The sequence below is a fragment of the Palaemon carinicauda genome, chromosome 40, assembly GCF_036898095.1.
Source record: "Palaemon carinicauda isolate YSFRI2023 chromosome 40, ASM3689809v2, whole genome shotgun sequence".
In the NCBI taxonomy this organism is placed as follows: Eukaryota; Metazoa; Arthropoda; class Malacostraca; order Decapoda; family Palaemonidae; genus Palaemon; species Palaemon carinicauda.
The window spans coordinates 12201463-12214668 of record NC_090764.1 but is presented as its reverse complement, the minus strand read 5'-3'; the positions used below and the strand labels follow the sequence as shown (position 1 = coordinate 12214668).

The following is a 13206-nucleotide window of genomic DNA, read 5'->3' as shown; positions in this document are numbered from 1 at the left end:
CTAAGTCTGTTTAGGAGCATTTTCTTTGTTAAAACCATTTTCTTTTACAAATATTCAAGCATGATTATTTTCGTCATTCTTTCAGCATAATAAAAGTTAGCATTATTGCCTCTTAGCAAATTTTATTTCTAATTTACAGTGAAATTTTACATCTTTATCATAGTAGCTATATAAATTTATCCATGGGAAAATTGTTCATTGATTGAAATTGGAATGGAATTTCAAGGAAACAAAATTTAATTTTTTTCCTAATTTATTTTTTTTCGCAATAATTATTACGTAGAATATTAGATGGTAGTCATGGTTTATAAACTTCAACCATTGATTCCCCAAAACTTTATTGTTTTATATTTTCGTTTTTAAAAATGTTCTATAATTAATTACTTCCAAAACAACTCTTGCATTGGAGAATTAAACTTGACTAGTTTTTACATATTTGTCTAATTTCAAATAGTTTCAAGCTTATCTCGTGTAATTTGCATTTTTTCATTTCTCCAAACAACGGTTATATAGGAGATTTGTTAATGGAGTGAAACTGGACATTTGGTAATTTGTGAAATTGTCACAAATTTTACTTGTTCAAGTGGTTACTAACTAGGCCTACTACTTTCCAGTTTTACTGGTTGATTTCGTTTCTTTAAATGTTGTTTATGTTGTTTCTTAAAGACCAGTAGTAATTTTCGCGTAAAGGCATCATCGAAGGAAAAATAGACAAATACTAGAAAGACAACATTAGACAAGCATATACATAATTTTTTACTCCATCTCCCTCCCTATGCAACCATGGACCGGTCTGTATTAATCTTTTCCAGAAATGGATTCCCGATACTTTTACACGAAATCATACTGAAGTAGTGTATGCAAAATTTGTGAATAACGTCCTGTGGGCATATAGTATAGGTGATTCCATACCAAATTTCAGTTCACGTAGTTTAGGGCATAGGGGCAAACTTTTTTTTTTTTTTAAATAGTCGAAAATCACTCAAATTAATCATTTTGAAGTCATGTATACGAAAAGCGTGACTTACATCCACTGGACATATGTCCAAGGTACCCTCGTACTAAATTTCAGGTCGTTTGGTGTAAATATGAAGGTACTGTAGCCGAAAATGTAATTTTTTTTTTTTTTTGTCTAAAAGTGAATAATAATAATAGCAAAATTAACCATTTTCAACAAACGTATGCCGAAAAATTTTGATAACTTCCTATTGGTATTTATCTAAGGCACGTCCGTACCAAATTTCAAGTCATTCGAGGCACAGGAGCCCCAAACATACATGGCAAAAAATTCAATAAAAATTATTTTAAATGTATGCATAAAAAAAAATCAAAACGCACCTGGGTATTTGCCCACTTGACCTTTGTGTCATATTTCAGGTCATTTTACCCTGAAATGACCGAGATGAATAGATTTGAAGATTTGACAGCAGGAGGAAAAGAAACAGAAAAAAAAACTATATTTCCCTTCATGGAATGAAATATAATTAGAATCACGAGTATAGATGGCACCACTTGCCTTTCAAGGATTCTGAAATACACGAATGTTTATTTTAAATTTCTTGCTTTTGCTTCCTTGGACTAGCGAAAAAATACCCCCCCCCCTCCCCCTTCCCCGTTAGTTTTTTTTCGGCAAACCCTTCAGTAATTCTGTGCGAGAATACTGTAATTACCTGTGTGAAAAGGATCAAGATTCGTTGTAAGTACGCAGGCGAAGATATTTAAGGTACTGACGTATGTTTTTACTGTGGTGCAATTGTTTTAGATTTTAAAATGGTCTTCATATTCTTGCGAAAGTGTAGTTCTCCAAAGGAAGTTAACGAGAGCTTTGTAGTTTTGGTCTTTATTTCAATTTGCTGATACAATCGTGATCCATTTAGTTTCATAGGTGGTGTTTTTTTTTTTTTTTTTTTTTCTAGGGTAAATTTTTGCAGATTTGGAAAGTGTAATTATTGATGTTAATTACAGTCTGAACATAATTCTGAAATACAACGAATCTTATATAATCGTTCGGATGTTACTATTGTTGAATTTTATATAATTTTTGAGACATAAATTGAAAGTTAATTGAGCAATCGACTCCGTAATAAATTTTCCATCTAGACTTCGCATTTTCTTATTCGTAATTTTCATTTTCTTGTTTCGGAAGGACGTTGCTATGCAACCTTGCTTCCTTTTTATACTGTAATCTACATTTATTAACTTAAAAGCTACCGGTAACTTTAGGTAATCCTAGGTTGCGAAGGGCCGGAAACCTCATTAGTTTTACAAGCGAAACTAATTACCCAAAGTGTTATTGGCCACTTAGAGCTTTTTTTTTTTTTAAGGGTACTAGGCCATGACTTTCGTATTGAGAAACCAAAATGTGATCACTCAAAGTAATATTTTTTACAACTAAGGGACTATTGGGTTAGTGCGTATTTTCTGCAATAGCGAATGGCAGTTTATTTTTATTACCATTTCATTACATAAGTTCTTCTGCATAAGTTCCCTTGTTTTACAAATATTTCTCTCAGTTCAAACAGGTATAATGAAGAGGTATCTCCCAAGAATTTGAATAAATTTAGTGTAACTTGGTCCACTTAGCATTATAATTTCACTATACAGGTAATATTGGTCATATGAAAGTTAGATCCTATGAACCAAATGGTTAGCGTGCTTAGCTCTTTCATGTACTGCTTGCCAAACGGAGCAGTGAGATTTGAGAACTAATTGGGGTAAATTATATTAACGGTTATACAGTACTAATTAACTTCCTGCCAGTATCATGAGCCACTAATCTTTACAGCTGGCAATGTAGCGTAGTTTTCGTGATTTCAGAATATTTACTATTACTGCAAATCGACCCACCCAAAATGACACTTTCCCTGTGATCCCCACGAGTTTTATACAGGGGTAGTGAAAAGGTTAAGAATAGGTAACCAGTTAAAGATAGGTAACCAGTTGGAAAATAGTTAATAGATTAAAGGGCATATTTATAGAAATTTCGTATTACGAAGACTGTTCCTACTTTTTTTTCTGGTGATGCAAGGATTGTTTATAACATTTTGAGCCATAGAGAAATGCTCACCCACATAGGTATAAGTCAAGTGAGGAACCTTTTAATTGGCTTTTCCTTCAAGTAATTTATCAATTAATATATGGAATTGCAAATGGTGACGCGGTTGTAAACTTGGAAAGCAAAACTTTAAGGGGGAAACTGCTATCAAAGTAAGTTTTATAAGGGATTTGGCACGAGCGCATAGGGAAATATTACTAGCTAGGCTACTACGCTAGTTAGAAAAGCTGTGTGCTATAAGCCCACGGGCCTCAAGGTAAAATAGCCCAGTGAGGAAAGGAAATAAGGAAATCAAACTGAAGTAATGAAAATTTAAAATAAGATATTATAGTAACATCAAGACTATTTCCTATAGAAGCTATAGGACATGTCATCCTGTTCAACATAAAAAAATCTGCAGCAAGTTTGAACTTTTGAAGTTTTACTTGCCGTACTTGGATAGCTTATCTATTCGTAGACTAATATTGTATAGACGGATGGTAGACCTGTAACTGGACTTCCACTGTTAAGATTTTCTTTTTAAAGATATCAATGGAAACTAAATTTAGTTTTCCCGCAAATCTTTTATGTTTCCAATAGGAAAATTTTCTTTGCAATAGTATCCCATTACGAAAAACTGCAAAATAAATTTGAGTAGAGCCAAGTATAAGGTACTGAATTGATCATTCCTAAGAACTAGTTGGTATAGAACCCTTGTCGATCTAAATTACATAAGAATTAGGATTAACTGCATACCTAGTTTCAATGTTTTAAATTGAGAAAATTAAGTTTGGAATAAGTATGACCAGCATAAACCTACATTACCATGGAACGATATAGTAGTTTAACGAAACACTGTTCTTGGCTTTTTTTTTTTTGCTTTAAAAATTTAAAGTTTAAGTTTTTATTTGCAGTAAACTTTAATGGCCTTATCGCCGCTATTACGCAATTTGCCGAACTCCGTCCGGCATTTTTCAATAAGCTATTTCTACATGCCATAGCTAGTAATAAAAATTAGATTTTGTAATTCTCGTAATGATTATTGCTGGTTACTTTTCTAGTATTGTAGACATTTCGGAAGTATTCCTGTGCCCACATACGTATGCACGGTGTAGATAAAACGTGATCAAATACCATTTTTTTTTTACTGTAGTCCTCCATATATAGGCTGGAGCTTATTCAATACAAAATTGAATGTTTTTAAAACAAAACGGCCATAGATACCTTAGCTGTTTCTAGTTACTGAAATACGGGTATTCGATGTCGATAGTATTAGTCAATAGTGTATCTTGGCTAATCCATTTTATAAGACCTGCTAAACAACTAAAACCAAAAGGCATTACATTAGACTTGGTAAACTCAACTTAGGACTATTCAATCTCAATTGCAACTCGCTAATAACTTTTAAGCCTACCTACCATCTTTGTGCTAATTAGTCATATTTTAAGTTTAATCTTCGTGTCATTTAATCTAAGCGAGCGCTTAAAGTACTGTGCAATCTACTTTTATATTAGTTACATTTGTGAAGAGCAGAGATAAATGGAATTGTCAAAATATTAGCCAACGTGGCTGACGTGAGTACCGCAGTGTTAGCTTACATACCTCACGTCAAAGCACAGGAAAACTGTTAAATTGGGAGGGAAGAATTAGATTGAAGTACAGCAACTCCAAAATACTCGTAGCTAGGAATTTCGCCTTTGAAAATTTAAGAATTTTATCGTTACAAGGGCTTAAGTACAATGTGGAGATTTTTCCTCGCTTATAAATGGCAAGGCAACGTGACTCGTAATTTTTTTTTTTTAATGTTGCTCCTGTTTTTTACCTGATCTCTTGGAAAGTTTCAATAGCTGCAATGATGTTTTTCGTAAGAATGTTAAGTTTCTTAACCGGACATGCGCACATTTTTTCCTGCTTATGTTTATGATCTTATCGGAAGTTATTTGTACTTAGTACTGTGTTTGGTACATTTTAACCCGTTAAAATATACTTGGTTTATATCGAATGTTTTTAGAATTACATGCAGCATATGCAGCTTTCGTAACAGTTGACGACAAAAAATTTTTAATTCACATTTCCACCATGAGCAATTGTTTCCAAATTACCAATTGCCATTCTTTCACGGGACAGTATCCATTCAAAGTGTCAAGTAATAAGTTTGAAAGAAAAGCTCATTTGGAGTGAGTCGTAAAACTTGTGCTTTAGAGGGACTCGCACATTTTAGATAATTATTATAGCGTAATCTTCTGATTGCCAAATCCCTGTTTTCATAGTCACGAAACAATAAACTATTTAAAGGACTAAATGTCCTTTGCAGGATGTTAAAAGGAATTTTGTTATAAAATTTTAGGGATCTCATATTTATAAGCTTTAAAAACTACAGTTTAAGTGCATCTTCGTTCCAATAACTAGAAATTGTCCGAAACTAGTCTGGCGTCACCTTGCTGTATTGTTTTAAATATATGTTTTGGAATATTTTCTAAGTAAATGCCCAAGTGTTAAAAATATTCCTAACCAGTGTACTGTAGTTATATCAGTACAGGGCTAAGCTTATTTGGGGGAGGGGTGGAAAACGCTACCAATGTTGCTAATTTTTTTTAACTGGTCTTGAGTTTCAACAGATGCAATATTTTCAATAATAGTAAATGGTGAGATTCTTAACAGAATATCGCCAATTATTTTTTTCTGCTATGTACAGGTACGGCGAGGAAGGGTTTTGAAATAAGCTAAGTTTGACCGAACGAAAATAACTGAATAACTTTCCTCAAATAGTTTTGAATACCAGGAAATATCTTGGCAAAGGAAGTATCGGTGATGTAATAATCACCCCAATGTTAACTATACCTGATTTGGATATGTTTTGGTGAACTGTATAGAGATACACTACGGATGACAAGTGTTCTCTAAATCTTATTACGGTGGTAAATATTGTGTGCAGTAAAGTAGAGCAGAATTATTATACATTTTCAGTGTAAATATGCTAGACCAAAAAGCTACTGTATAATTCGGCTATGATGACATGACTAGCCCCTTGTACTAGACAACTGGAGCACGTGTTCGAGGATTTCAGCAGTCTGGGTGCGTGGAGTAGGTCAAGATCTATAGAATACCAGGTCTACCTTAAGGCCAATAGAATAATTCTATTGGCTTTGGTCTACCCATCAGCGACCCAAACTGTCCTCTACTGCGCAGGCTAGCCATGCGGCTATTGATGACGTCACACCGCACCACGATCTGATTTTGCAGCCTTTGTTTTCCGGACCCGGTATTTACTATAATAGTTTGCTTGCAAGGAAGCTGGTGTTCAGTATTCCGCTCTTTTCCTCCATTTCTACGTTAAATAGTTCGGTGTATGTTCGATATCGTACCATGAATTTTAAGACTTATCAAATTATTTAAACACAAATCAGATAATTTTGAGCGTGTTTCCATCTGATCATTTGATGAATCTAGCATTGCCTAAAATGTTATGACAAAGATTCAGATACTCGTTATGCCCTAGAATTTATACTATCAATGAGATAGAATTAGCAAGTTTTCCTGTAATGTTTATATTTAACGATCTAAGTCCTACCAACGTTAGTTTATGGAAATCTTTAGGCATAAGTGTGCATAATTCGATGATTTAAAATCCAGCATCACCGATCGCGTTGTCTTATACCTATAGAATGAATCAAGATGGACTTGAACATTTCCTTACCTTTTTGTGATAAATGGAAGTCTGCTATCAGCACCCAGCGTTAGATAGTTAAATATAGTGTTAAATCTCTTCTATTAGAGAAGGACAGTTACTCTATAAGGTCAAAATATAATGAAGATCCCAATTTAAAAAATAGATAACGTAACAGCTGGAACCTTTGATTTTCTTGATAATGAAACACACACACTCTCTCTCTCTCTCTCTCTCTCTCTCTCTCTCTCTCTCTCTCTCTCTCTCTCTCTCTCTCTCTCTCTCTCTCTCTCTCTCTCTCTCTCTCTCAAGATAAAGATGACAAATCGCTACAACGTGAACTAAGGCTATCTGCGATTATATTTTGTTTGCCCGATGAATGCGACGGTGAAGGAAATTTCACAGAAAGTATAGGGGAAGTTGGTAATTAAACACCTGGATGATGCAAAATAGAAAGGAGGTCTAGACTGTTTCGCCGGTTTCATTGCCCTTAAGTTTCCCTAATGCACAAATCTTGGGTATTCTGTATTAATGGAGGACAATTCGTGGACAGGTATAATTAGCAGAGCAAATGATGAATGTGAAGCCATTAAAAGAATTTACTGATCTGATAAAGAATATTGAAAAGTTATCATGGGAAAAAGGACAAACATGGGAACAGTAGTAAAAAATTAGCATTAGATATTCCAAATGTAATGGGATTACCACTTTGTCACGTATTTTTTTAGTTGTCGAAATATTTTTAGAATATTGATTGAAAGAAATACCTTCTGCAATGAAAATAAAAGTTAAAACGTTGTAAAATTTAATAATCATTACTTATTTCTATAGTGTTTGTGCAGCTTTATTTGAATAGATATTTTTAAAATTTAGTTTTGAGTCATTAGTGAAAGATTAGTGTAAACTGGTGAAACAATGTTTCCATAAAGGATTTGAATATTTGTTCTCTTCTGATATGCGACTTTTTAAACCATTTTCCTTAAACCTTCTCACAGGAAGTATTTTGTAACTAAATCTTGTCATCAAAATATCTTATAACATCAATTTTTCTGAAATGGAAATTTTAACAACGGGAAAATGAAGAATATTGAAGTTTTGCAAAGCAAGCTAATGCAGAATGGTACTCTTTCGCCGGCCAATGGTGCTCCGTGACGTCACAAAACTTAACCCCCACTTAGTTTAACCCTCTAATCCCCGCTAACCCCCAATTTACCTGCGCGTGGGTTGACCTGGTACCTTGGAGTAGGGTATGGCCATATTCCGCAGAGCTAAAGGGGAATTGGAAAAATTTCAATAAATGCTGCTTCATTAAGGCGTATGACAAGGCCTAATAGTTTAGGCTGCGTAGGGTGTTCCTGAAAGTTTTATGGTTGCTAATCATTTGAATTACTTTGTGTTTGGCCTTTTAACTACAATGGGGGCTAATCTAGCATTACTGTACATTGCAATTGTTTACAGTTAATTTTGTAGTATGTTCCACTTACCAAAGAACGTTTTCGTTAAGTTTCAACTCTTAATCTCAGTGCTGTTTTTCTTTAGTGAAGGGTGTGGTGATGAGCATTAATTGGCCGGAAACGGACTTTCATGCATCGTTACTCAAATCAAAGTGAAAAGTACTGAACTTGAAACCCTTCGGCACTAGACAAAGCACTGTGTGCGACAGTTCTTAGACTTAAGATTTCCATAGAAAATTGGTATCAAAACGGATATTGTTTACATGGTAGCCTTATCCTGCTTAGTTGAAAGATTAAGATGCCCTTTTTATCCCTAGATCTAAGTGTCGGTTCGTCCATATAATCTTTGTCAACATAGTTTTTACGTCAGTTTGTATTTACAGTGTATATTGTGACCAATTTAAATCTCCCCTTGCAGTACAACAGTATTCCTAGGTTTATAATTGTAAATGGTAACACTGACATAAAACGATTGTGAACCTGTTAGTCATAACGGGGGAGTGATTAAAATGCATTACGAAGTTACATATGAGTTACTGCTGACAATTTTTACCATGTAGGGATCTAGTACTGACTCGCGTGGTTTAGGTGAGCATTCCTCAAGTCTTGGTAGCAGCGTACCTTTGTTCTCTTAATCTACTTTGCAGTCAACACCACGTTTCATAGAACTTGCTGTGCAACTTGAAATTAGGCATGTTGTTTTACCCGTAGTTTCACGAAAACGTTGTCGCCTCAGTCACTAGCTTAGAAGTTTGTTGTAAGTTTGAAAATTGAATTAAAAAACTTTAACTGTAGTCACGTTAAAATGTTAATGTGATTTGTTTTTCAACTTAATATAATGGTTGAGTGAACATATTACAATTAGGTGTGAAATAAAGAATTTCAGTTGTAAATGTAGGAATATCTTTACATTGAGAAAATGTTAGTTAATAGGTTCGAATCTTGTAAACCTTAAGAGTTAAATGAAAGATAAAAAGGGTGGCGACTTATTAGCACAAAATTCGTATAGGTTTGCAGAAACTACCCTATCTGTTAAGGTTTCCTTTTAGTAAGATATAAGGAGGAATTGTGCCATCTTTAAATTCCTATAAGCCTGAAAATGTAGCTTGATCATTTTAATGTGATTTTAAGCTTTAAAACTATTTAATATGAAGTGGTTAAGTGGGTTTTCAAAATAGCCAAGTAGTCCATTTAAATTTTTCATTCTTACTAATCTAGTTTATTGACCAGTGGGCGTTTCGGCAGTAATTTTGCATAGTAAGTTTTCCTGGAGTTTCTGATCTGTCTTCATCACTATTCATACTCATTGAAACAACATTTGCTAATCATAAATAAATTAAATTGAAATTAAGCATTTATAAAACCTATTTGTGAACTTCAGACAAAGCCTACTGTCGTCCTCAAAGGGTAGCGAAATCTCGCGATGTTTACTGTGGGCATTGGCAGTCCCCCTTTGGCGGCTTGATTTTTTTTTTCTACTTAAACTTTACCTCTGTCCCTACATATTTCCATTTAACTTTTTAACTTTCTAAATTGTTTAAGAAATGTTTTCTCATATTTACACCAGGGAATCACTGAATGGCCTCCTGACGGCAGTACTTGCCCATATGGTCACAATTGTTTTTTTAATAATTACTGTTCACCTAGAGTATACAGTTTAGTAGAAGTATCTAACTTAAATCAACCATATTAGTTATTTCCATGATTTTTCCAGGGTATTTACAACCTCAAACCTAGAAAAGACACGTGTAAATTCTTGAAGCAGAGTTCAGATTCAAATCACCTTGACTTCAAATGAAGCAGCTGACAGCTCAGATTCAAATAGATAGACTTCAAATGAAGAGGTAATATTTAGTTAAATTGTGGTAACAAAATTTGATGGATTCAAAAGTCAAAACTATTACATAAAATATTCGTTTTGATGAAAGTTGTTTGCCGCTATCACTTGACTTCAAATGAAGCAGCTGACAGCTCAGATTCAAATAGACTTCAAATGAAGAGGTAATATTTAGTTAAATTGTGGTAACAAAATTTGATGGATTCAAAAGTCAAAACTATTACATAAAATATTAGTTTTGATGAAAGATGTTTGCCGCTATCACCACCACACATTGTCCATGCTTGACTTGGGTAAAAAAATTGTTGGTTTCATGAGTTAACACTGGATATTGCCATACTAGTTAGTCTAGGAAAGTAGGTTACTGTGGAATATAACCCCCTCTCCCCCCAATTTCATATTCAGTGTAGCATAGGAAATAGTCTCCTTTTATTTGAACTAAACAGAACTAAACAGCAGCTCACATTGCCCGTACATTTATAGAACTGACTTTTCTCGAAAACTTAGTATGAATTGCAGTTTCTAATGCCTGCCTTTTCAGGTCAATTTTCAACTTTAATAAATTTACTCATCCTGACTTTTAAAGATTTAAACAGGCAGGGAATGCATTCGTGGTTTAGGCGATTTTTTTCAACATTGATTATTCTAGTATTCTGGAAAATATCTAAAAGGTTATTGACTTTTTTTAAGTAGAGGGTGTAGTAACTGCTTTTAGTGCAGGGTCTGTAATATAACTGGTTCTGAAAACTCGCCATTCCAGTCCCGAGGAACTGTCCCATTCCAGAAATGTCTTCACCTGACCCTGTCCTAACCGGTGTCCCTCCGAAAGCTTTTTCATATATTTCAGTACGGTAGGATATTTAGTCTTAACTACTATATATTTAGGCTATTCTTTATATTTGAATTGCCTGTTTTACTCAAGGTGTTAGTGCTGGCCAAGGAAACTGAATACTTGCCTCTGTTTCTACAAGTTCTGAAATGATTGTTAATTATACTGTAGTTTGCACTAAACGATTGTTAATAGAATGAAGTATACGTGTAACGAAATGTTTTGAAAAATAAGGTTTATGTCATCTTGCTTAGACATAATTTTTTATTGTAATGTTCAAATGAAGTCTTGTAACTTTTCCCGAAATCTCTCTCTCTCTCTCTCTCTCTCTCTCTCTCTCTCTCTCTCTCTCTCTCTCTCTCTCAACTTAATGTATGCTTAGATAATATTTCAACTTACAGTATCTCATATTGTTTCAGGTGAGCTGGACTTGAAATGCGATGTACTAAGGATCTTCACACGGACTTTATCTCTACTGTAATTATTCCCTCGAGAGGCCAATCTCCAATCAAGTAATGACCCGAAGTGCATGTAGCTTAGGAAGGGGTCCTAATCAAATCTGGTCTGGTTTCTACTGTAGATACTAATGTGGGATTGTAATATACATGAAACTGCAGTTGTTAGTATTTTTAAACCTCGTACCATCTACCATCGCATGAGTTGTAATTTTAGTGGCCTGACTAGTGAATCTCGCGTTGTTTACTTAACATAGTTTTTCCTGTAAATTCTGAGTACAGTACTTAAGGTTTAATTTCTTACTGTCCTTAACGTTCAGGTAGTCTTAGATTGCAGTGGCTGACTTTTCTTTAGGTAGGAAGTGAACTTGTGCAAGGAAATTAAAATATCCATAAACGCTTAGAATATTATCCCTAAGCTTATGCAAGTTTTAAGGCTTTTGTACTAAGTTTTTAGTTATTCCAAAATGTTAACTTGTAAAAGTGTAGGCCCCCACCCTAATGAATTATGAAACCGAAAGTGCACCGGAATGTATACTTCGGCTTTACATTAATTTGAGTGATGTGGTGAAGTCAAATTGGACCATATGTAACGAAGCCATTAACAAAAGGAATTCAGTCGGGTATATTTGCCAGCCATTAAACGTTGTAGATAGTTTGAATCCTTAATCGACAAATATTAATTTTACAATCCCTAATCTGCACTCTCAGTGAACAATATGTAGTTATAAAAAAAAATTTTTACACTAAATATGGTGTACAAAAATAAATTTAACTATCGAGAAATAGCACACTGGCTCACTGATCAACTTGATTAGTATAGTATATTCAATGTTGCAATGTCTATGAAAATACTTTTAAATTCAAGGGCCCTCTAATATTGGTTGGCCAGCAGCTAAAGGTGCAAGGCACCTTGGCTTTCACAAGCGGAGGGCTGTCACAATTTTGAGCTTTAGGCACGTTATTGTAAATCATTTGAAAAAGTTTCAAGTAGACTGGTAATTGCTGTGGTCGGACTAATACGAAATTTCGAAATCCTGCAATAGTCGTAGGGTAGCAAGAGGTCACTTCATCATCATTTCAGCCTTCAAAAGTCCTTTGTTAGATGTAGGCCTTCCCCAGGTTTCTCCAGACTTCTATCGCAAGCTATTCTGTGCCACTGTTGCTTATGTTGGTCTAAGTCATCTCGCCAGCGGGTATTTTGTCTTCCTCGGTTTCTTGTGTATCTGGGTGTCCAGAAGGTTGTTCGTGATGTCCATCGGTTGTCTGTCATTCTGGCAATGTGCCCTGGCCAGTTCCATTTGAGCTTGCTAATGGTTTCAAGGATATCCATTACTTTAGTTTTTTGACGTATCCATTTAGCAGTTTTTCTATCCTTCCATGTTAGATTTAGCATAATTCTCTCATGTGCCTTCTGCATTGTTCGTAGTTTAAGGGAAAGCTTTTTTGTTAGATTCCAAGTTTCGGCCCCATAGGTGACAGTGGGGAGGATACTGATCATAGACTTTCCTTTTTAAGATGATAGGAATCTTATTTTTTTAACACTGTACTGGCTCTTCCAAACGCTTGCCAACCGAGGGTTGTTTTTTTTATTTCGCTCTTTACAGGCGTCATGTAGAGAGATTCGTTGTCCTAGGTAGATGTAGTGGTCCACTTCCTCAATTTGTTGGTTTTCAATTTCAAGTATGTCATCTGCATTTTCAGTATATTTATTGCTCATGACTTTGGTCTTTTGGAAGTTCATGTGGAGGCCAATTGATTTGCTTGCTTCATTTAGCTCGGTGAGCATATGTTGAAGCTGCTCTTTGGTGTGAGTAATGATAATGATGTCATCAGCAAATCTTACTTGACTTAGATATTCTCCATCTATTTTTATTCCTTTTTCTTGCCAGTTGAGTTGTCGGAAAGCTCTCTCCAGGCAGGCAGTAAA

The 13206-nt window shown here is 34.7% G+C and overlaps 1 long non-coding RNA gene across 1 annotated transcript; it reads left to right on the top strand.

Annotated features, from left to right (window-relative positions):
* The first annotated feature begins 1617 nt into the window (after positions 1 to 1617).
* On the top strand, positions 1618 to 11437 carry LOC137631975 (uncharacterized). The gene is made up of 3 exons (XR_011041971.1): positions 1618 to 1723; positions 9870 to 9999; positions 11241 to 11437. It is a non-coding gene; the product is annotated as an uncharacterized lncRNA (long non-coding RNA).
* Positions 11438 to 13206: the final 1769 nt, after the last annotated feature.